Source organism: Bos mutus, chromosome 21 (genome assembly GCF_027580195.1).
Source record: "Bos mutus isolate GX-2022 chromosome 21, NWIPB_WYAK_1.1, whole genome shotgun sequence".
Taxonomy (NCBI): Eukaryota; Metazoa; Chordata; class Mammalia; order Artiodactyla; family Bovidae; genus Bos; species Bos mutus.
The window spans coordinates 10,971,383-10,994,226 of NC_091637.1; the positions used below are offsets into that span (position 1 = coordinate 10,971,383).

Consider the following 22,844-nt stretch of genomic DNA (forward strand, 5'->3'; position numbering starts at 1 on the left):
TACTGAAAGAGGAACTCCCCAGGTCAGTAGGTTCCCAATATGCTACCAGAGATCAGTGGAGAAATAACTCCAGAAAGAATAAAGGGATGGAGCCAAAGCAAAAAGAATACCCAGCTGTGGATGCGACTGGTGATAGAAGCAAGGTCCGATGCTGTAAAGAGCAATATTGCATAGGAACCTGGAATGTCAGGTCCATGAATCAAGGCAAATTGGAAGTGGTCAAACAAGATGCAAAGAGTGAATGTCAACATTCTAGGAATCAGAGAACTAAAATGTACTGGAATGGGTGAATTTAACTCAGATGACCATTGTATCTATTACTGCCGGCAGGAATCCCTCAGAAAAAGTGCAGTAGCCATCATGGTCAACAAAAGAGTCTGGAATGCAGTACTTGGACGCAATCCCAAAAACGACAGAATGATCTCTGTTCGTTTCCAAGGCAAACCATTCAATATCACAGTAATCCAAGTCTATGCCCCAACCAGTAACGCTGAAGAAGCTGAAGTTGAATGGATCTATGAAGACCTACAAGACCCTTTAGAACTAACACCAAAAAAAGATGTCCTTTTCATTATAGGGGACTGGAATGCAAAAGTAGGAAGTCAAAAAACACCTGGAGTAACAGGCAAATTTGGCCCTGGAATACAGAATGAAGCAGGGCAAAGACTAATAGAGTTTTGCCAAGAAAATGCACTGGTCATAGCAAACACCTTCTTCCAACAACACAAGAGAAGACTCTACACATGGACATCACCAGATAGTCAACACCGAAATCAGATTGATTATATTCTGTGCAGCCAAAGATGGAGAAGCTCTATACAGTCAACAAAAACAAGACCAAGAGCTGACTGTGGCTCAGATCATGAACTCCTTATTGCCAAATTCAGACTGAAATTGAAGAAAGTAGGGAAAACCACTAGACCATTCAGGTATGACCTAAATCAAATCCCTTATGATTATACAGTGGAAGTGAGAAATAGATTTAAGGGCCTAGACCTGATAGATAGAGTGCCTGATGAACTATGGACTGAGGTTCATGACATTGTACAGGAGACAGGGATCAAGACCATCCCCATGGAAAAGAAATGCAAAAAAGCAAAATGGCTATCTGGGGAGGCCTTACAAATAGCTGTGAAAAGAAGAGAAGCAAAAAGCAAAGGAGAAAAGGAAAGATATAAGCATCTGAATGCAGAGTTCCAAAGAATAGGAAGAAGAGATAAGAAAGCCTCTGTCAGTGATCAATGCAAAGAAATAGAGGAAAACAACAGAATGGGAAAGACTAGAGATCTCTTCAAGAAAATTAGAGATACCAAGGGAACATTTCATGCAAAGATGGGCTCGATAAAGGACAGAAATGGTATGGACCTAACAGAAGCAGAAGATATTAAGAAGAGGTGGCAAGAATACACAGAAGAACTGTACAAAAAAGATCTTCACGACCCAGATAATCACGATGGTGTGATCACTCACCTAGAGCCAGACATCCTGGAATGTGAAGTCAAGTGGGCCTTAGAAAGCATCACTACCAATAAAGCTAGTGGAGGTGATGGAATCCCAGTTGAGCTATTTCAAATCCTGAAAGATGATGCTGTGAAAGTGCCCCACTCAATATGCCAGCCAATTTGGAAAACTCAGCAGTGGCCACAGGACTGGAAAAGGTCAGTTTTCATTCCAATCCCAAAGAAAGGCAATGCCAAAGAATGCTCAAACTACCGCACAATTGCACTCATCTCACATGCTAGTAAAGTGATGCTCAAAATTCTCCAAGCCAGGCTTCAACAATATGTGAACCGTGAACTTCCAGATGTTCAAGCTGGTTTTAGAAAAGGTAGAGTAACCAGAGATCAAATTGCCAACATCCACTGGATCATCAAAAAAGCAAGAGAGTTCCAGAAAAACATCTATTTCTGCTTTATTGACTATGCCAAAGCCTTTGACTGTGTGGATCACAATCAACTGTGGAGAATTCTTCAAGAGATGGGAATACCAGACCACCTGACCTGCCTCTTGAGAAACCTATATGCAGGTCAGGAAGCAACAGTTAGAACTGGACATGGAACAACAGACTGGTTCCAAATAGGAAAAGGAGTATGTCAAGGCTATATATTGTCACCCTGCTTATTTAACTTATATGCAGAGTACATCATGAGAAACACTGGACTGGAAGAAACACAAGCTGGAATCAAGATTGCCGGGAGAAATATCAATAACCTCAGATATGCAGATGACACCACCCTTATGGCAGAAAGTGAAGAGGAACTAAAAAGCCTCTTGATGAAAGTGAAAGTGGAGAGTGAAAAAGGGCTTAAAGCTCAACATTCAGAAAACGAAGATCATGGCATCTGGTCCCATCACTTCATGGGAAATAGATGGGGAAACAGTGTCAGACTTTATTTTTTGGGGCTCCAAAATCACTGCAGATGGTGACTGCAGCCATCAAATTAAAAGACGCTTACTCCTTGGAAGGAAAGTTATGACCAACCAAGATAGCATAATTCAAAAACAGAGACATTACTTTGCCAGCAAAGGTCTGTCTAGTCAAGGCTATGGTTTTTCCTGTGGTCATGTATGGATGTGAGAGTTGGACTGTGAAGAAGGCTGAGCACTGAAGAATTGATGCTTTTGAACTGTGGTGTTGGAGAAGACTCTTGAGAGTCCCTTGGACTGCAAGGAGATCCAACCAGTCCATTCTGAAAGAGATCAGCCCTGGGTTTTCTTTGGAAGGAATGATGCTAAAGCTGAAACTCCAGTACTTTGGCCACCTCATGTGAAGAGTTGACTCATTGGAAAAGACTCTGATGCTGGGAGGGATTGGGGGCAGGAGGAAAAGGGGAGGACAGGATGAGATGGCTGGATGGCATCACTGACTCAATGGACGTGAGTCTGAGTGAACTCCGGGACTTGGTGATGGACAGGGAAGCCTGGCGTGCTGCGATTCATGGGGTCGCAAAGAGTCGGACACAACTGAGCGACTGAACTGAACTGATACAAATATAATTCAAAGAGTATAGCTAAAAAACTGGAGAAGGCAATGGCACCCCACTCCAGTACTCTTGCCTGGAAAATCCCATGGACGGAGGAGCCTGGTAGGCTGCAGTCCCAGGGGGTCGCTAAGAGTCGGACACGACTGAGCGAGTTCATTTTCACTTTTTCACTTTCATGCATTGGAGAAGGAAATGGCAACCCACTCCAAGAACACTCCAGTGTTCTTGCCTAGAGAATCCCAGGGATGGGGGAGCCTGGTGGGCTGCCGTCTATGGGGTCACACAGAGTCAGACATGACTGAAGTGACTTAGCAGCAGCAGTAGCAGCAGCTAAAAAACAATAGAAAAGGTACAGTGAAATATTTAAAATTTATAAATAATCCAAAGAGAAACAAGAAAAGAGAAACAAAGAAATAACAAAAAATAGAGAGTGCAGACAGGAAACAAGTAGTTAAATATTTGACTTAAACTTAGACATATAGTTAAGTAAAAATATATTAAATGTAAATGAGTATAATACAACCCATGGAAAAAATTAAAAATTTCAGGATGAAAATAAACGAAGACTCAAGAATGGGCTTTTTACAAGAGATACACTTTGACTATAAAATCACAGATATATTGAAAGTAAAAGAATAGGGAAAAAAATATGCCATGGGGAAAGTAATTATGAGATTGCCTATGTGTGGGCATGCGTGCTCAGTCACTCAGTCATGTCCAGCTTTTGTGGACTGTGGCCTGCCAGGCCTCTCTGTTCATGTGAATTCTCCAGCAAGAATACTGGAGTGGGTTGCCGTTTCCTTCTCCAGGGGATCTTCCCAACCCAAGGATCGAACCCACATCCCTTTCATCTCCTGCAATGGCAGGTGGGCTCTTTGCCGCTAGCACCACCTTGGAAGCTTGCTTGTGTAGTTATATTGACATCAAACATAGTAAATTGGAAAACAGGAATCTCATTACCAGAAATAAACTGGGTCACTTCATAATGAAAAAAAGCATCAATTCATATTGATAAAGATATTCACAACATAAAACAGCCCTATATGTATACTCATTTAATCAGTTTCAAAGTAGGTGAATAAAAAAATAGACCTATAAAGAATACTACATAAACTCAGACTCGTATGTGGAGATTTCAATATCTCTCTGTCAGTAATTGACAGGTAAAGCTAACCAAAAAAATCATTACAAATATAGTATATTTAAACAACACTATACAAAACTTGACTTATATTGACACCAACAGAAAATTATACTGATAACTGTGAATATGGATTTTTTTCAATATATAGGGATTGTTCAACAAGTTACACCACATGATGTACTATAAATTTCAATAGATTAAAAAAATGTTGAAATTTTATAAACTATTTTCTCTAGCATCAGTGAAATTCCATTAGAAGTCAGAAACAATAAAATAGATAAGAAAACATAAAACATTTAAAATTTAAATGATAGGCAAATAACCCAGGGGTCAAATAAAATATCACAAGTGTAATTAGAAATTATTCTAACTGAATGCTAAGGACAAATATTCCATATCAAAATTGGTAGGATGTAACTAAAGCAGCTCTTAGGGGAAATTTGTGTCTTTAAATGCTTGAAAGTGAAAAGAGTAAATTAAAAAAAATAATCTGTAATATAAACTTCCACTTTAAGAAAATAGAGAAACAGTATAGTAAATTCTAAGACAGGAGAAGTGAAGCAATAAAAGACCAAAGCAGAATGAATAAAATGATCAAGCAGAACCAATGAAACAGGAAACAGAAGAACAGAATAGAGAGAAGCAATAAAGAAAATTACCAAAGTAAACAGCTCTTCAAAAAGAATAAAATTGTTAAACTGCTTGCTAGATTGATCAAATAAAAAGAGAGATGGTACAAATTATCAATATCAAGGAAAAAAAGAGAGACATCCTACAAATCCTATAGGAGTTAAAAGGATAATACTAGGATATTTTGAAAAAAAAAAAAAAAGGCAATAAATTCAACAGCCTAAACAAAATTGACAATTTACTTGGAAAAAAGAAAACGACAACCTTCCAAATAGTAAACAGAAAGGAACTGCAAAGTTTGCATAGTCAGTTCAGGATGCCACAGCAAAATGTCAGAGACGGGGTGGCTTAAGCAATAGAAATTGGTGTCTAACAGTTCTGGAGGCTAAAAGTCCATCAACAAAGTATCAGCTGATTCAGTTTTTGAAGAGAGTTCTCTTCCTGACTTGGAGAAGGAAATGGCAACCCACTCCAGTGTTCTTGCCTGGAGAATCCCTGGGACGGGGAGCCTGGTGGGCTGCCGTCTATGGGGTCGCACAGAGTCGGACACAACTGAAGCGACTTAGCAGCAGCAGCAGCTCTTCCTGACTGGCAGATGGCTGTCCTGATATGACATCACACAGCTTTTCCTGGGCCCCCTGCTGTTTGTCCTGAGGGTGCTGGTGCTATCAGAACAGGACCCCATGATTATGACCTCATTTAACCTTAATTACCCCCTAGATGCATCATCTTTACACAGAGACACAAAGAGGGTTAGGACTTAACATGTATTTTAAAGAACACAAAACTCTATACTTATTAAAACATTAAATATAAAATTTGAAAGTTTCTCATTCTTCCTACCCCCTCGAACAATCAAAGAAAGGAACAAAAAAATCTCTTCAGACCCTGATGCCTTCAGTGGTAACTGCTTTCAAACATTTAAGGAAAAATTACTACCAATGTCACACAATATCTTTCATAACATAGGAAAGAGGAAAAATATCCCAACTTGGTTTATGAGGTCAGCATAACCTTGACACCAAAATATTAAGAATAGAATAAAGCAATAGCTAAAATATATATTCTGTCTAAATATGATTTTTCCCAGAGAGGCAAGGTTGGTTCAATATTCAAAATTTAAATTCATAATATTAATAGCAAAAAGAGAAAAATCACATGACTACCTCAATCAATGCTAAAAAATCATTTTTAAAAATTCAGTAGTCATTGATAATTGGAGAAGGCAATGGCAACCCACTCCAGTGTTCTTGCCTGGAGAATCCCAGGGACCGGGGAGCCTGGTGGGCTACCGTCTATGGGGTCGCACAGAGTTGGACACGACTGAAGTGACTTAGCAGTCATTCATAATTAAGAAAATAAGAATGCTAGGAATATATAGCTCAGAAAACTAGGAGTATTCTTAACTTAATAAAGTGTTATCTACAAAAATTTTTTATGTATTTGTGATATACTCTTGTCTTTCATGTAAGTGTCCACTAGACCACAGCATTGGTGAGCCACACTTTTTCTTTTTCTTTTAATGAAAAACTGCAAGAAAGATGGAGAAGAGGATTGCACTGAGCAAGGCACCGCAGTGTGGTCCTTAGATCCTTCCAACATTGTGTCGTCCTGAATTTTTCTTTTTTGTCAGCCAGAAAGAACCCACATCTTCCGCATCTCACCTTACCTCAGTCTTACAGATTTCAGTCTTTTCTTCTCTGGATATTGCCTTCAATATGCTATTCCCAGAGAAAGAAATTAATTACTGCTCTAACTCTTCCAAACTTGCAAATCCTCCTCCTGCTCTGCAGCCATCCAAGGCTCTGAGAGTCACATTCTGACTTGTAATTATACCCATAAGTGGACCAGTTTTATTAACCTTGAAGCTTACACAATTTTGACAGTCCTCTTTAACAAAAATATTAATAATACACAACATTAGATACAAAGTGCAATATTTATTGAAAATGAAACCAGTACAACAAATTGCAAATTTAAAAAAAGATTAATAATTGCCACAAATGTCACTAAATCCAGATTTTTACCACGATAAATTTCAAGTTAACAGTTTGGCATCTCTGTAATACCTTTTTCTTACATTTTTCTACATATACTTTGAGTACTTCTTCATGTAACTAACTTCATAATATTTCACTCTATAGAGAAATTCAAAAGATAGATTTTCTTTTCAACATGGTGATAATTAAGCTCTACCATTTAAACTACTGAACATTTGGGAAAATATTTAAAAAATTACAACTGTCATTAATGACAATTTCATGTAAAATATAGAATTATTGTCAAACATAGGAAAATCTTTCCCAAGTCTTTTTATATAGGAGCTATAAGATTTCAGGGCATTTCAGTTTTTCTGGGGGTGAAATAGTCTTTGACACCACTCATTAGCCAGTTTGCCTACTTCTGTGTAAGTAACATCAGTATTTTTAGCTCTTTCAACACAAATTGTTTATGTCAAATCACCTAATACTGATTTTCCCCCCAATGTATTGATGCTATTCACTATGTTTGATTATTTGTAGAAGTGTACTTGTAAGAGTGTACTTGAATGCATTCCTACCCCAGAATTGCTAATAATAAATTGACTCTGCACAGAAATAATAGTGAATCATGTAAATGTATCATCATAAACTCAGACTAAACAGACTCCCAATTCATCCTCTAAGGTAGGTCCCCGAAATGACTGGTATCAATGCAGTGTTCTACCCAGCATAAGGGAAAAGGCGAAATAAACAAAGTCAAAAAGGAAAGAGACAGAAATCTTAACCCATTACATTTAAAATATCTTCTGCACAAAATCAGATGACCATGGCATGCGGTGCTGCGCCCTCTCCTTGGGCCTTCAAAGTCTTGAGCAAGTGAGAGGTCCTGAGGCCTAAGCTCCCTCAGTTTCCATGAGAATCAGCCTCTGATTTTGCCTGTAACTATGTTTTCATCTCCGCTGCCATCTATAGATCTACTGAAAGGATATAACATATCTATATTTCCATTCACATTTCTGTTTCATAAATCCTCTTATAGCTAACACAGTGCTCTATGCTTAAAATAGTTTCTTACTTATGGTGAGAGCAAGATATGAGCTTTTAGAATTAGTTGAATTGGACTGAATTTAATTGACAGTGTAAAAAATTTAATTGGGTTGGTTTTTATCCTTTTTATGCCTTATGGCAAATGAGAAGAATTCAGGCTCTAAAATTGCTTACTCGATTTTTTTCTTTTTTTTTTTTTAATTTAGGGAAAGTTATTTCACCTTCCTTAGATTCTGTTTTCCAACCTGTAAAACAGGGAAAATAATATTATGCCTGAGACTGTTAATTGTCTCCCTCTATTCATTTTTGTCTTCTTCTGTAATCAGAGGAGACTTGACTTTGTTGGATGCAGTGCTGCCTAGAATAAAAGCTATGGTTCCTAGACTCTCTTGCACTTAACATCAGATGAATGAGATGTAAACGCCATTAAACTCCTTGCCAGAGACTTTCTGAAGAGATCTGACAGACGTCTCTGCCTTCCTTCATCTTTTCTTCGTCCCGGCACCCAGAACACACATGAGATGCTAGACCTCCGTCTTGGACCGTGAAGGAGAATCGACCACACCTTCGAGCAACTAGAAACACGGGTGGAAAGGCTACTCACCTGGTGGGATTTTGAGAAGCAGAGTCACAGCGGCAGTTGAGCTGCTCTCCTTTACGTATGTTTCTTGCAAGGAAATACTGTCCCCTGTTATTTCTAATAATTATTTCTAAATAATACTGTCGCTATTATTTTGTGCTTCTGTTACTTTCACTGAATTGAATGCTAATGACTGCCTTTGCAGGGTTTGTGAAGACTGAATAAGAAAGGTGGCTTATACAGTGTCTTGCATAGACTTGGTGGCTAATCTTAGTAGTTGCTCAGCACTTTTTTTTTAATCTGGATAATTTTGGCTTGTCCAATAAAGTGGCCCTGAAAAGTATTATGTTCCTGATGCTGGCTAGTAAATATCTTCATTTCTTAATTTTCTAAAAATAAGCCTGCTTAATTACATCTGTGGATTAAATTCACTTAGCCTGATCTCTTTTATGAACTGTTAATGGGGGAACCTTCCAGGATGGGATTAAATTTTTGCTACTGTGTAGGTTTCCCAGAATGACCTGGTATGTAGTTTTTCCTAGCGTATAATTTTCATCTTATTTTCTATTTTTTCATCTTGCTGCTGTCAGCTATAACTTAGATAACATCTTTAAATAGATACCTGGAAGTTTAAAAAAGCAGTGTAATTTTTTTTTCTTTTTAATTTATAGCACAAGCATCTGTGTAGACAGTATACAAAATGACCAAATTTTGTCATTTTAATAAAAGTCCATGAATTTGGGTTGGAAGGGGCCTATGCCAGAATCCCCAAGAACCTGAAATAGACGGGGAGAAAATGGCATTATTCTATCTTCCCAAGATAGGCATCTAATTCATATTATTATCATTTGTGAATGGAGGAAATTGTATACATGTTCAGTTTAACCTCCCCAAATTCTCATTTATCAAGCAGGTTTTCTTCAGTTACCATCAGTGGATTATTTCTCTCCTTTTGGACACGTCGTTTGGCTTCATTATCCTGCCAAGTTCTTTGGATCATGACTTATAGCTCTTTTCCACTAAAGATGCAAAATGCAAATAGAGTGTTAGACAGACGAGTAATTTTTCCAGGAGGAGGGCGATGCAGCGGGAGTGGCTCTCCCAGCCTTCCAGGACTTGGCTCTTTCTTCAATTACAGCCCCAACAACTCTCCTCCTTCAGAGCCTCAAGAGGTGACTTGTTAGAGAACGCGCAACACACCATCGGCTCAGGAAGGGCCCCCAAATTAATCTCGCCCGGTACATTAGGAAACACTTCGCTGACATTTGCTGTCCTTGTCAGCCCTAATAAAGAGATTTTTACCTGTATTTGCCTATTCAACACTTCAGCCCCTCAGCCAATTTTGGAAATTATTTCTGATTTATGGCTTTCTCTTAGGCGGGTGTCACCCTGCCTGTCAATTATGCCTCAAAGCAAATGCTAAGTGAATGCGGGCTGGAAAATTAATAAGGGAAACCTTTACTCAAAAACCTAGAAAGAGGCTTGTAAAGAGGATCATTCAGCCTGGCAGTAACTCACTGACTGCCTGTGATATTTATAAGCCAGATAGAGATATGTGGAGAATTTAGTCACACACAGAAGGGAGAAGTATTTTTTTCTCCCTCCATATTTGGAGTTTGGCCATTCTGGAGATTGCAAAAACCATGATGATGGAAGTTCAGTGGCTCAGTCTCTTCAGATAGAGCCTGGGTTATGCCAGGCTTTGAAGAATGAAAACAGTTTTTCTTAATTTTGTTAGTTCAGACGGTTCATTTTAGTGTGTGTGCATGCTCCGTCACTCAGACGTGTCTGACACTTTTGCGACCCCATGGACTGTAGCCCACCAGACTCCTCTATCCATGGTGTTTTCCAAGCAAGAATATTAGAGTGGGTTGCCATTTTCTACTCCAGAGGATCTTCTTGACTCAGGGATCGAACCTGAGTCTCCTGCGTTGGATTCTTTACCACTGAGCCATCTGGGAAGCCCATATATAAGATATATGGAGTAATGCAAAATGGAAAATTGTGTGTGTGTGCTAAGTCGCTTCAGTCGTGTCTGACTCGTGTCCTATGAACTGTAGTCCCCCAGGCTCCTCTGTCCATGGGATTCTCCAGGCAAGAATCCTGGAGTGGGTTGCTGTGCCCTTCTCCAGGGAATCTTCCCAATCCACGGATTGAACCCGCGTCTCTTGTCTCCTGCATTGGCAGGCAGGTTCTTTAGTACTAGCGCCACCTGGGAAGCCCGAGTACTCAGCCATAAAAAAGAATGAAAATGAAATAATGTCATGTGCGGCAATGTGGATGGACCTAAAGATGATCATACTAAGTAAATTAAGTCAGGCAGAAAAGACTACTATATGACACCACTTATATGTGGATTCTAAAAAGGAGTACAAATGAACTTATTTACAAACCACTTACAAACCTAAATACAGACTGTTCATTTCAGCACAAATCCACAGACACCACCTTGTTCTGTTCTTTTTTTTTTTTTAATTGAAGTATGGTTGATTTGCAATATTGTGTTAGTTTGAGGTGCTCAGCAAAGTGATTTGACTGTGCATATATCAGCTTCCTAGGTGGTTCGTGGCTCAGTGGTAAGGAACCTGCCTCCCAATGCAGGAGGTTCAGGAGACTTGAGTTTGATCCCTGGGTCAAGAAGATCCTCTGGAGGAGGAAATGGCAACCCACTCGTGTATTCTACCTGGGAAAATCCCATGGACAGAGGAGCCTGGTGAGCTGCAGTCCATGGGGTCACAGAGATTCGAACACAGCTGAGCAACTGAGTTTGCATGCCTGCCTGCATATGTATATATCTATATAATTTTTTTGTTCATTTCCATTACAGTTTATTACAAGATATTGAATATGGTTTCCTATGCTTCACACTAGATCCTGTTGTTTATCTATCTTGTATATGGCAGTTTGTGTCTGTTAATCCCATACTTCCAATTTATCCCTCCCCCTGCTTCTCTTTCAGGGAAGGCAATGGCACCCCACTCCAGTATTCTTGCCTGGAAAATCCCATGGATGGAGGAGCCTGGAAGGCTGCAGTCCATGGGGTCGCTAAGAGTCGGATATGACTGAGTGACTTTCACTTTCCACTTTCATGCATTGGAGAGGGAAATGGCAACCCACTCCAGTGTTCTTGCCTGGAGAATCCCAGGGACGGGGGAGCCTGGTGGGCTGCCGTCTATGGGGTCGCACAGAATCGGACACGACTGAAGTGACTCAGCAGCTGCTTCTCTTTTGGTACCCATAAGTCTGCTTTCTATGTCCATGAGTCTGTTTCTGTTTTGTAAATAAGTTCATTTGTAAGATATTTTTAAGATTCCACATGTAAGTGACGCCATATTGTACTTGTCTTTCTCTGTCTGACTTACTTCACTTGGTATGATCATCTTTTGGTCCATCCAATGTGCACCTGGGGAACACAATTTTCCAGTTTTCTGGCATTGGGAGGCTTTGATCCTCAACAGCTATGTGGACGTTAGATTCCAAAGAAAACACAAAGAGTAAAGATAAAACTCCAGATTTATTAATATGTATTGTTTTAGATTAGACACCTGCTTTTAATTGTCAAATTAAATAACATAACTAAAGTTTCAGAATATTGTGCCTTGTTATTGAGTTTTGGCCAATATCAGTCAAATTGATCATTAAATTTACAATTGTGTGTGTGTTAGTTGCTCAGTTGTGTCCAACTCTTTGCAACCCCATGGTCTGTCCATGGATTTCTCTGGGCAAGAGTACTGGAGTGGATTGCCTTTCCCTTCTCTAGGGGATCTTCCCAATCCAGAGATCAAACCCAGGTCTCTTGCATTGCAGGCAGATTCTTTACCATCTGAGTGATTAAGGAAGCTAAATTTACAATTAAATTGATAATTTCTCTGTTCCCTCAAAAGCTTTGAAAGTAGTAGTATTTTTAGTTTTATTTGAGAAGAAACTGGAAATCATAAAAGTTCAGTCCTTATCCCAATTCTAATACTCTTCTTGTGACTGAGCCTGGATTTGAACCTGTCTTTCTGACTTTTAAGTTCCTCTGTATACACACGTGCATACCCATGCACACATACGCACTGGAAGCAAGAACGTGATTGTTTAGAACTTAATGATCTTATGTCTTCCTACAAATTAGTAGTAAGGGAAGATCAAAGGAAATGGAAAAAGGAAAATATCAGATATTAATAGCAAATTAGAAAGAGGTTAGAGAGAAGAGGAATCTAGGGAAAAACTTTCTACTGAGTTATGTTTGTGAAGTGTATCACTCTGGGACAAGGTTTTCTCAGCATGCACATTTTAAACCATTTTTACATGCCCCATGTTGCTTGTCAGCAGGGATTTGAAAGGGATAAATGTAACCCCTTGAGGTTTCACAGCTTTGCACTTTGAAGAAATGAGCAATCTTTCGCCAGTTATCAAAAAACCAACATTTCTCAGAGAGATGGATGTAGCAACTTTTGGAATTATACAAGTGGAGGTAGCCAATGCTGGGCTCCAAAACCACTGCAGATGGTGACTGCAGCCACAAAATTAAAAGACGTCTGATCCTTGGAAAGAAAACTATGACAAACCTAGACAGAATATTAAAATCAGAGACATCGCTTTTCCCACAAAGGTCCATATAAACAAAGCTATGGTTTTTCCAGTAGTCATGTACAGATGTCAGACTTGGACCGTAAAGAAAGCTGAGCATGGAATAACTGATGCTTTTGAATTGTGGTGCTGAGAAGACTCTTGAGAGTCCTTTGGACAGTAAGGAGATCAAGCCAATCAATGCTAAAGGAAATCAACCCTGAATATTCATTGGAAGGACTGATTATGAAGTTGAAGCTCTAGTACTTTGGACACCTAATGTGAAGAGCCAACACATTGGAAAAGACCCTGAGGCTGGTAAAGATTGAAGGCAGGAGGAGAAGGGGGTGAGAGAGGGTGAGATGGTTGGATGGCATCACCGAGTTGATGGACATGAGTTTGAGGAATCTCTGGGAGTTGGTGAGGGACAGGGAAGCCTGGTGTGCTGTAGTCCATGGTGTCACAAAGAGTCAGACACGACTGAGTGACTAAACTGAACTAAAGATACTGAAAGATTGACCCATGGGGTGTCATAAGTTTTGCCTGTGCTCTACTTGCAGTTCAGTTTTCTTTGCCCAGGGCTGTTGCCTTAGTATTTCGGATCCTCCCTCCTTCCAAAGTAAGCACTGGCTTTCTAAATTGACCTTTGGAGAAGCACTATTGCATGGGTGAATCCTCAGGACCTGCAGCCCGAGCTTCATGCTGGCCATTGTACCTTTAGGAGCTCTGCTTTCAAATTCCGGAGATGACAAACTCCACTTGCTCCCTTGAACACCGATGCGTTGGCTACTGATGGGTTTTTCTAAAGGAGACAGTTGGCATAGTGGTTGAGCCCACTGCCTCTGCTCAGTACTGTGTTCTATTCCATCAGCTCTCCTGCCTGAAGAAATAGATCCTGACCACAGTCAGTTCAGTTCAGTTCAGTCACTCAGTCGTGTCTGATTCTTTTCGATCCCATGAATCGCAGCACGCCAGGCCTCCCTGTCCATCACCAACTCCCGGAGTTCACCCAGACTCACGTCCATCGAGTCAGTGATGCCATCCAGCCATCTCATCCTCTGTCATCCCCTTCTCCTCCTGCCCCCAATCCCTCCCAACATCAGACTCTTTTCCAATGAGTCAACTCTTAGCATGAGGTGGCCAAAGTGTCGGAGTTTCAGCTTTAGCATCATTCCTTCCAAAGAAATCCCAGGGCTGATCTCCTTCAGAATGGACTGGTTGGATCTCCTTGCAGTCCAAGGGACTCTCAAGACTCTTCTCCAACACCACAGTTCAAAAGCATCAATTCTTCGGCGCTCAGCTTTCTTCACAGTCCAACTCTCACATCCATACATGACTACTGGAAAAACCATAGTCTTGACTAGACAGACCTTTGTTGGCAAAGTAATGTCTCTGCTTTTCAATATGCTATCTAGGTTGGTCATAACTTTCCTTCCAAGGAGTAAGCGTCTTTTAATTTCATGGCTGCAGTCACCATCTGCAGTGATTCTGACCACAGTAGGTGTGAACAATTCTTCCTCTGAGAAAAGACAACCCAAGATTCCTGGCTTATTGCAGCTACAATGCTGCTTCTTAGCTTAACAAAGGGAAAAGGAATGCTTCTTTGAAAATATTCAATTACAAATTAAGAATTATAACTTCTTGACATTGATAAACAGTCAATAAATATGGACTGAGATAGGAAAATAAAACAATTTCAAATGCATAGGCAATATTATCTAAACTTTTCTTATTGAGACCCCCATCAGAAAAAGAAGAATTTAAAGATTATCCACAATATGTTGTTGGTGTTCAGCTGCTCAGTCATGTCATACTCAATTCTTTGCGACCCTATAAACTGCAGCATGCCAGGCTTCCCTGTCCTTTACTGTCTCCCAGAGTTTGCTGAAATCCATTTCCATTGAGTCAGTAATGCCATCCAACAATCTCATCCTCTGTCACCTGCTTCTTCTCCTGCCCTCAGTCTTTCACAGCATCAGGGTCTTTTCCAATAAGTGGGCTCTTGGCATTAGGTGGCCAAAGTACCAGAGCATTGGCTTCAGCATCAGTCCTTCCAGTGAATATTTAGGGTTGATTTCCTTAAGGATTTTCTGGTTTGATCTCCTTCCTGTCCAAGGGACTCTCAAGAGTCTTCTGTAGCACCACAGCCCAAAAGCATCAATTCTTCAGTGCTCAGCCTTCTTTATGGTCCAACATTTACATCTATACATGACTACTGGAAAAACCATAGCTTGGATTATAGGGACCTTTGTCGGAAAAGTGGTATCTCTGCTTTTTAATACACTGTCTAGATTTGGCATAGCTTTTCTTCCAAGGAGCAAGTGTCTTTTAATTTTGTGGCTGCAGTCACCATCCACAGTGATTTTGGAGGCCAGGAAAATAAAATCTGTCACTTTTCCCACTTCTTATTTGTAAATTATACATGTGTGAGGGCTTCCCTGGTGACTCAGATGGTAAAGAATCTGCCTGCAATCCAGGAGATCCAGGTTCAATGTCTGGGTTGGGAAGATCCCTTGGAGAAGGGAATGGCAACCCACTCCTGGAGAATTCCACTGACAGAGGAGCCTGGCGGGCTACTGTCCACGGGGTCACAAAGAGTATTATAAAACCTACCTAAATATGCAGATTTTAAAAGGATGAACAAAAACTAAGTAGAAAAAGAATTTTATCCAGCAAAAGATCATCTTGCATAGTTGTGCATACTCACAGATGCACCAGCCATACTCCAGAGAGCTCTATTCTCAAGAAAGTTCAAGATACATTTCCTCTGCTGCTCCTTGCAGTCACTATTCAAACTTATATCACACTGAACTTTCTGATCTGGTCATCACTCCAACTTACCTGTGGTGTGAGATTACAGAGGCCTTCAGAGAAATTGATGAGTTCTGTGCATGCAGACTTTTAACAGAATAAAATGAAGCAAAATGTGTGGTTGTTTCTGTTTCACACATAGGGGAACCTAAACAAAGCATGGCTAAAAGAGAGAGAGAGTTCTCATGATCTGTAAGAGCAGAGTCCCTTGGACTGCAAGGAGATCCAGCCAGTCCATCCTAAAGGAAATGAGTCCTGAATATTCATTGGAAGGACTGATGCTGAAGCAGAAACTCCAATACTTTGGCCATCTGATGCAAACAATTGACTCATTGGAAAAGATCTTGATGCTGGGAAAGATTGAAGGCAACAGGAGAAGACGGTGGCAGACGATGAGGAGGCTGGACGGCATCAATGAACATACATCTGAGCAAACTTGGGGGGATAGTGAAGGACAGAGAGGTCTGGAGTGCTATAGTCCATGGGGTCACAGGGTCAGACAAGTCTTGGCAACTGAACAATAAGATCAGTATTAGAAAGAATGCAAGAAATCAGGAGAGGGACATAAAACATGGCTGCCTGGCCCTGAGTAAGCAAGGCAGGTTCCACTGGCGTGTGTGTTCACTAAAACCTTTGTACACATGCCAAAATTCAGGCTGCCCATAATGTTCATGGATTGTGTCATCTAATGCTATCAACAAATTGTTTAGCTAACTTAGTGTAAGAATTTTATCACAACTGTATATTTCCTACTTATATATCAGAAATAAAAACCCGATATTCAACCCCTACAATCTTTTGAACAGAGAAACTGGATTTTTAAATACTTGTTTGTAAATAACTGGGATTATCATTACCTTGTAAATTCAATGTGGGGGGAGCAGCCTGCTGGGTTCATTTTTGATTAGTTTTGGCAACTGGTTAGAATTTCCCTATTTTTCCCCCTCCCAGAAAAGAACTATGAACAAAGATCTGCAAGCTTCCCAATCTATCATTCCAGTTCAGAAAATGTCATTTTTCTCCTTGACCAAAATGCCTCCCAGCTGTCTACTCCTGCCCTCAGCCCAAACAAATCTCAAATAGTTTTGCTCAGTGATAGGAAGACATCCTTTGTCTGACACTCCAGAATTGGTGTTAGGCTAAATGCTCAGGATAGCATGAAATAGCCAGTGAAAAATGAAAATATCCCAGTGACAACACAAGAGAATATTCTATTATCTGAGGTACCAATTGCAAAAGGATAAAATACCAGACCCAAAGAATATGTGCTTTGTTGGGCCGTATGTCTTTGTAATTGCCCTCGATGGTATAATCATGAAGGCAGGATTTCATCTCCCCCTAAATACTGTGCATACAATAATGGCTTTCAAAATTTCACAGCACGTGCCTATGATGGTCAAAGACCAGGAAGTTACTATTGATCATTCAAGAGAGCTGGACTTTTGTAAGAGTGACTTGAAGGATTTTGAGTCTGAACATGACTCAGATGAAGCCACAAAACCGACTGTGGTTTTCCTCTGTCTTCAAGATCACCACTGTCCCACAAGGCTGTGACACTGGATCAGCATATTTGTGGATGCTTCTGTTCTTCCAGGTCTCATGAAGTTAATAAATGCATTTGTTTCTCTCTCCTCAGAGCTATGGGTTCCCCTGGTAGTTCAGTGGTGAAGAGTCTGCCTGCAATGCAGAGACACGGGCTCAATCCCTGAATTGGGATGATCCCCTAGAGAAGGAAATGGCTACCCATTTCTGTATTCTTGCCTTGGAAATCCCATGGACAGAGGAACCTGGTGGGCTAGAGTCCATGAGGTGGCCAAAAATCACACACAGCTTAGAGACTAAACAGTACCAACAACCTCAGAGACACACACCTTAAAAACAGATGGCTAACAAACACATGAAAAGATGCTCAACATCACTCATTATCAGAGAAATGCAAATCAAAACCACTATGAGGTACCATTTCACACCAGTCAGAATGGCTGCGATCCAAAAGTCTACAAGCAATAAATGCTGGAGAGGGTGTGGAGAAAAGGGAACCCTCTTAAACTGTTGGTGGGAATGCAAACTAGTACAGCCACTATGGAGAACAGTGTGGAGATTCCTTAAAAAACTGGAAATAGAACTGCCTTATGATCCAGCAATCCCACTGCTGGGCATACACACTAAGGAAACCAGAACTGAAAGAGACATGTGTACCCCAATGTTCATCTCAGCACTGTTTATAATAGCCAGGACATGGAAGCAACCTAGATGTCCATCAGCAGATGAATGGATAAGACAGCTGTGGTACATATGCACAATGGAGTATTACTCAGCCATTAGAAAGAATACATTTGAATCAGTTCTAATGAGGTGGATGAAACTGGAGCCTATTATACAGAGTGAAGTAAGCCAGAAAGAAAAACACCAATACAGTATCAGATCAGATCAGTCGCTCAGTCGTGTCCGACTCTTTGCAACCCCATGAATTGCAGCACGCCAGGCCTCCCTGTCCATCACCAACTCCTGGAGTTCACTCAGACTCACGTCCATCGAGTCAGTGCGCATATATATGGAATTTAGAAAGATGGTAACAATAACCCTGTATATGAGACAGCAAAAGAGACACTGATGCATAGAACAGTCTTTTGGACTCTGTGGGAGAGGGAGAGGGTGGGATGATTTGGGAGAATGGCATTGAAATATGTATAATACCATATATGAAACGAGTGGCCAGTCCAGGTTTGATGCACGATACTGGATGCTTGGGGCTGGTGCACTGGGAAGAGGGTATGGGGAGGGAGGATGGAGGAGGGTTCAGAATGGGGAACACATGTATACCTGTGGCAGATTCATTTTGATATATGGCAAAACCAATACAATATTGTAAAGTTAAATAAAATAAAATTTTAAAAAAATCTTATAAAAAAAAAATCAGGTGGAAAAAACCCAATCAATGTGAGCAAATTAAGCCATTCCAGAACTATCTTTCACCTAAGAACCAAAAGAAATCCATAAGATAAAGAGTTGTGTCACCAAGTAAGCTTAGAATTTAGCCAGGATGACCAATTATAAACTTGAAACACTGAAAATCAGAGTAACTGAAATGTGTATATTATCGACAGATTTCCGTATGAAAGTACAGAATAACCTAATAACATATGTACGTTACATTATCATTGTCGAATTGTGTGATATATTAGCCTTGTAAAGGCTCAACAAAAACTTATACTTTTATATTTGCATAGCATATTATCATTGTAAAGTGGATAAAAATAGAAAACTGTAAGGAAGATAATAAATCATCCTTCATTCTAGTACTTGGTGATAACTTCCATTGATGACTTTTATTGTACAGACTATAAAACTTAGTTTCCTAGATTTTACATTCACAATCACAATATAGGCCCTTAGCCGCTGCTGCTGCTAAGTCGTGTCAGTCGTGTCTGACTCTGTTGTGACCCTATAGACGGCAGCCCACCAGGCTCCCCCGTCCCTGGGATTCTCCAGGCAAGAACACTGGAGTGGGTTGCCATTTCCTTCTCCAATGCATGAAAGTGAAAAGTGAAAGTGAAGTCACTCAGTTGTGTCCGACTCTTCAGGACCCCATGGACTGCAGCCTACCAGGCTCCTCCGTCCATGGGATTTTCCAAGCAAGAGTACTGGAGTGTGGTGCCATTGCCTTCTCCCAGGCCCTTAAACATACTTTAATTGCTGCATAAAACAGTATTACATTGGTATTACATAATTTATTTACTCAACCTTTTCTATTCTAATATACTTATTCATTAATTGATTTAATATTCTATAAGGAAAATTTTAAAAAATAACATGTTTATATATTAGATTATTCATTAGGATAGACACCTAAGGATGTTATTACTTGGCCAAAAGCTATGGAGATTTTTAAGTCTCTTGATTATTAATACTAAATTGTTTTCAACAATAAAGTAATTTTAGTTATAATAATTATTATTTCAGGGGGAGAAATTGTATGTAAAATATAAAAATATTTGACTCAGTAACCCTAGTCTTTAGAGTTTTGACTGATGAAGACAGGGAAAATGGGAGGATAAAAGTAGTCAGGAGGGAAGCTGGAAGTATTTTAATTTCTTAAGCATTTTTATGTGTCAGCTTTCCCTACAGTGAATGGTTCTTTTCCTCAGATTCATATTTGCCTACCCATTAAAATAACCAATCAAGTAGCGTAGTCAAAATGATTTGTCCTCTTGTTACCTCATCACTCATAAATAAATCATCCAATAAGTATTTTCATTTTTTAGTGAAAATATTTTAGGCCAATTCCAGTCAATAAATCAGTGGTTCTTCACTTTTTTATGATTGAGAATATGGAAATATATGAAAGCTATTGATTCTTCTAGAAAATGTACACACACACACACACACACAGAATTTTGCATCCATTGGCAGGGCTCCACAGATCTCATGATCTTTCTGCAGTCCCCTCTATGTAGTCTTTTGATTAAAAAGCCTAAGACAATAGCTCTTTGAAACATTTGAAAGAGAATAAAGAGACAGTATTTTAATGCCATAACCAAATGTCTTATTCTTTAACATTCACAGAATCATCAAATTCTATTACTGGAAAAAATTATAATGATATTTGGTTAAGTAATCTACACATTTAGGGGGACACAAGTTCCCTTTAGAACATGATGAAAGCAATTGGAAAAAAAAAAAAAGGCACCTTTTTCCCCAGGGAGAAGTATTCACAGTCACAGTCAGCCACAGCGATGACATAGCACTGCTGGGTTCAAGTCGTGGGTTCAGACTTCTGAATTCTCCCCTTAGTGTCCAAAGAGTCACACTGACAGTCACTGAGTTCCACTCCACCATCTGCTCAGTTGTACAGATGAAAAAAACAGGCTAGAGTAGGTAAGAGATTTGTTCCCACTCACAAAAGGAGTGGATAGCAATGCTGGCACTCGTCTACATTTTATGATCTCTCAATTGATACAATTTTGGGCCCATTTTACAGATCGGAAAATTGAAATTCAAAGAAGGAAAATTACTTACCATCATCCTATTTCACATGACAAACAGCAGAAAAGAAAGTGACTACATTTTCAGGCTCTTGAGTTATACCTGAGTTTATGGCCCTTTTCTTCCAAGAAGAAAATAAATTTGTTTTTAAGAGAATTACATCTTAAGAATAGGTCAGTTAACTGAAGGTGGTCAAGTTAGTTATTTTGCTCAAATAAAGCATTTTCACTGAAATACTTTGTAATGAACTATAGAAAGTCCATGTTTAAAAGCTGCACAGGTGTATTTGCATACCTGGGTAACTACCAGTGCAGGTGTTAGCTTCTCCCTGTGCTTATCCAATTTGCATCAGCAAATACGAACTGACTTCTCACTGAGAGCTTGCCCTTTTGCCCTTTCAAGGCTGACCCTTCCAGTTCTGAAGTTGACAGTAATTATCTGGTTTAACTTTTGAATATGGAATGTCTACAACCAAAGTTCTTCAAATAAATTAAATACTTCTTCCCTCAGGCCCACTAATTTACACCACGTATGGAAAGAAGATATAAAAATGCCCTGGTTTTGATAAGGTCTTTTATAGAGCCTAGTTTCCAATTTGGGAGCACAGAAGTGAGATGCCACAAATTGTCAGGAAGCCCACCTTCTTGAAACCAACATATCAATAAATATGTAGACAACCAGGTCCACTGGGCATCACTGCCCATCACCCACTAGTCGTTTAATCATATCACCACTCTCAGAATCATCAGAGGCAATTTAATCAAATGGTGCCTAGCCACTGGGTAATTGTTTTCTAGGCCTGTTAGAAAAATAAAGGTTGGCATTTATTAAATGCATATCCTCTTGCCTGTTGATTGCTCTGCTAATTTCTTGTTTGTAATCCTTTGTTCTAGCTTTCAAGAGAAGGCTGAATTCCAGCCTAGTGAATCAGTACCCAGAGGGACAAATTAAAATAGAGAGCTATGTCGGGGGCCTCCAGGGTTGAGACCCCAGAAAACTCAGGTCATAAAGCAGAGGGGTCATCCACAAGTGAGCCAGAATTCGTTTTCCTTTGCACATTTTCTGCTTTTCTGCTGGATACATTTAAGAGGTCTATTTGCTTTATATGGCCATTTTCTGTCACTCATACAATGAAAATCATGACAGTCCACACACAGAAGATAACTTTTGTGTCCATTTCAAAACTGACCTGAAACAGTGGAGATGTACTTCTCAGGACTGCACCCTTAGTCAGCTGCTAGAGGAGAAAAATAAAGAAAGTGTTGGTTTTTAGAATATTTATTTATTTCTTTGCACTGGGCCTTAATTGCAGCATGGGGATCAGTTCACTGGCCAGGGACCCAGCCTACGCCCCATGTATTGTGAATGCGGAGTCTGAGTGACTGGACCTCCGGGGAAGTCCCAAGAACAGGTTTGCATGTGTGCCAAGTCGCTTCAGTCGTGTCTGACTCTTTGCGACCCCATGGACTGTAGCCCACCAGGCTCCTCTGTCCATGGCATTATTCAGGCAAGAGTACTGGTGTGGGCTGCCACTCCCTCCTCTAGGATCTTCCATACCCAGGGATCCAAGCTGCATCGAGGTGAGTTCTTAACCACTAGTGTCACCTGGGAAGCCCCAAGAAAAGATTTAAACACAAGGATTTTGATTCAGTTTAAAAATCATTTCATCTTGTTATGGATTAACTAAAATGGCCACAAGTATTTTTCAGCAGCTACATGCTTCTTTCTACAGAGATCATTGACATACACCATCCAATCCTACCATTGTTAATTAAGTGGGCAGATCATCAGACCACTGATTACAAGAAACACCACTGTAGCTATCATATGTTGTTTGACCAAATGGTGTGGTCTTTGGTAAAATTTTTGTTTAGAAGGGAGAGAAAGGAAAGAATATTTTTCCACACAGATGTTCTCACCAGTGTATCAGACTTCTGGTTATCTGAACCCAGAGAGACACAGGATGGGCAAAATTAGGTGGTCAGATCATGGAAGGGTTGAGTTCGTACTAAGTGATGATCCTGAATGAATTTTTTCCTCACTGAGCTTAAGCTCAAAGACCCTGATGCTGGGAAAGATTGAGGGTGGGAGGAGAAGGGGAAGACAGAGGATGAGATGGTTGGATG

At 40.0% G+C, this 22,844-nt stretch overlaps 1 long non-coding RNA gene across 4 annotated transcripts in view; it reads right to left on the minus strand.

The window, feature by feature from the left end:
* Positions 1–22,844, minus strand: part of LOC138984330 (uncharacterized) — a 176,888-nt gene that overhangs the window by 79,880 nt on the left and 74,164 nt on the right. For 3 of the 4 annotated variants that reach the window (XR_011461559.1, XR_011461560.1, XR_011461562.1), the window contains 2 exons: positions 21,908–21,955; positions 19,608–20,571 (listed from right to left, as the gene is read on the minus strand). This is a non-coding gene — a long non-coding RNA (uncharacterized lncRNA). Of the gene's footprint in view, positions 1–19,607; positions 20,572–21,907; positions 21,956–22,844 lie in introns of those variants that run through there. The other variant, XR_011461561.1, reaches the window with a different exon arrangement.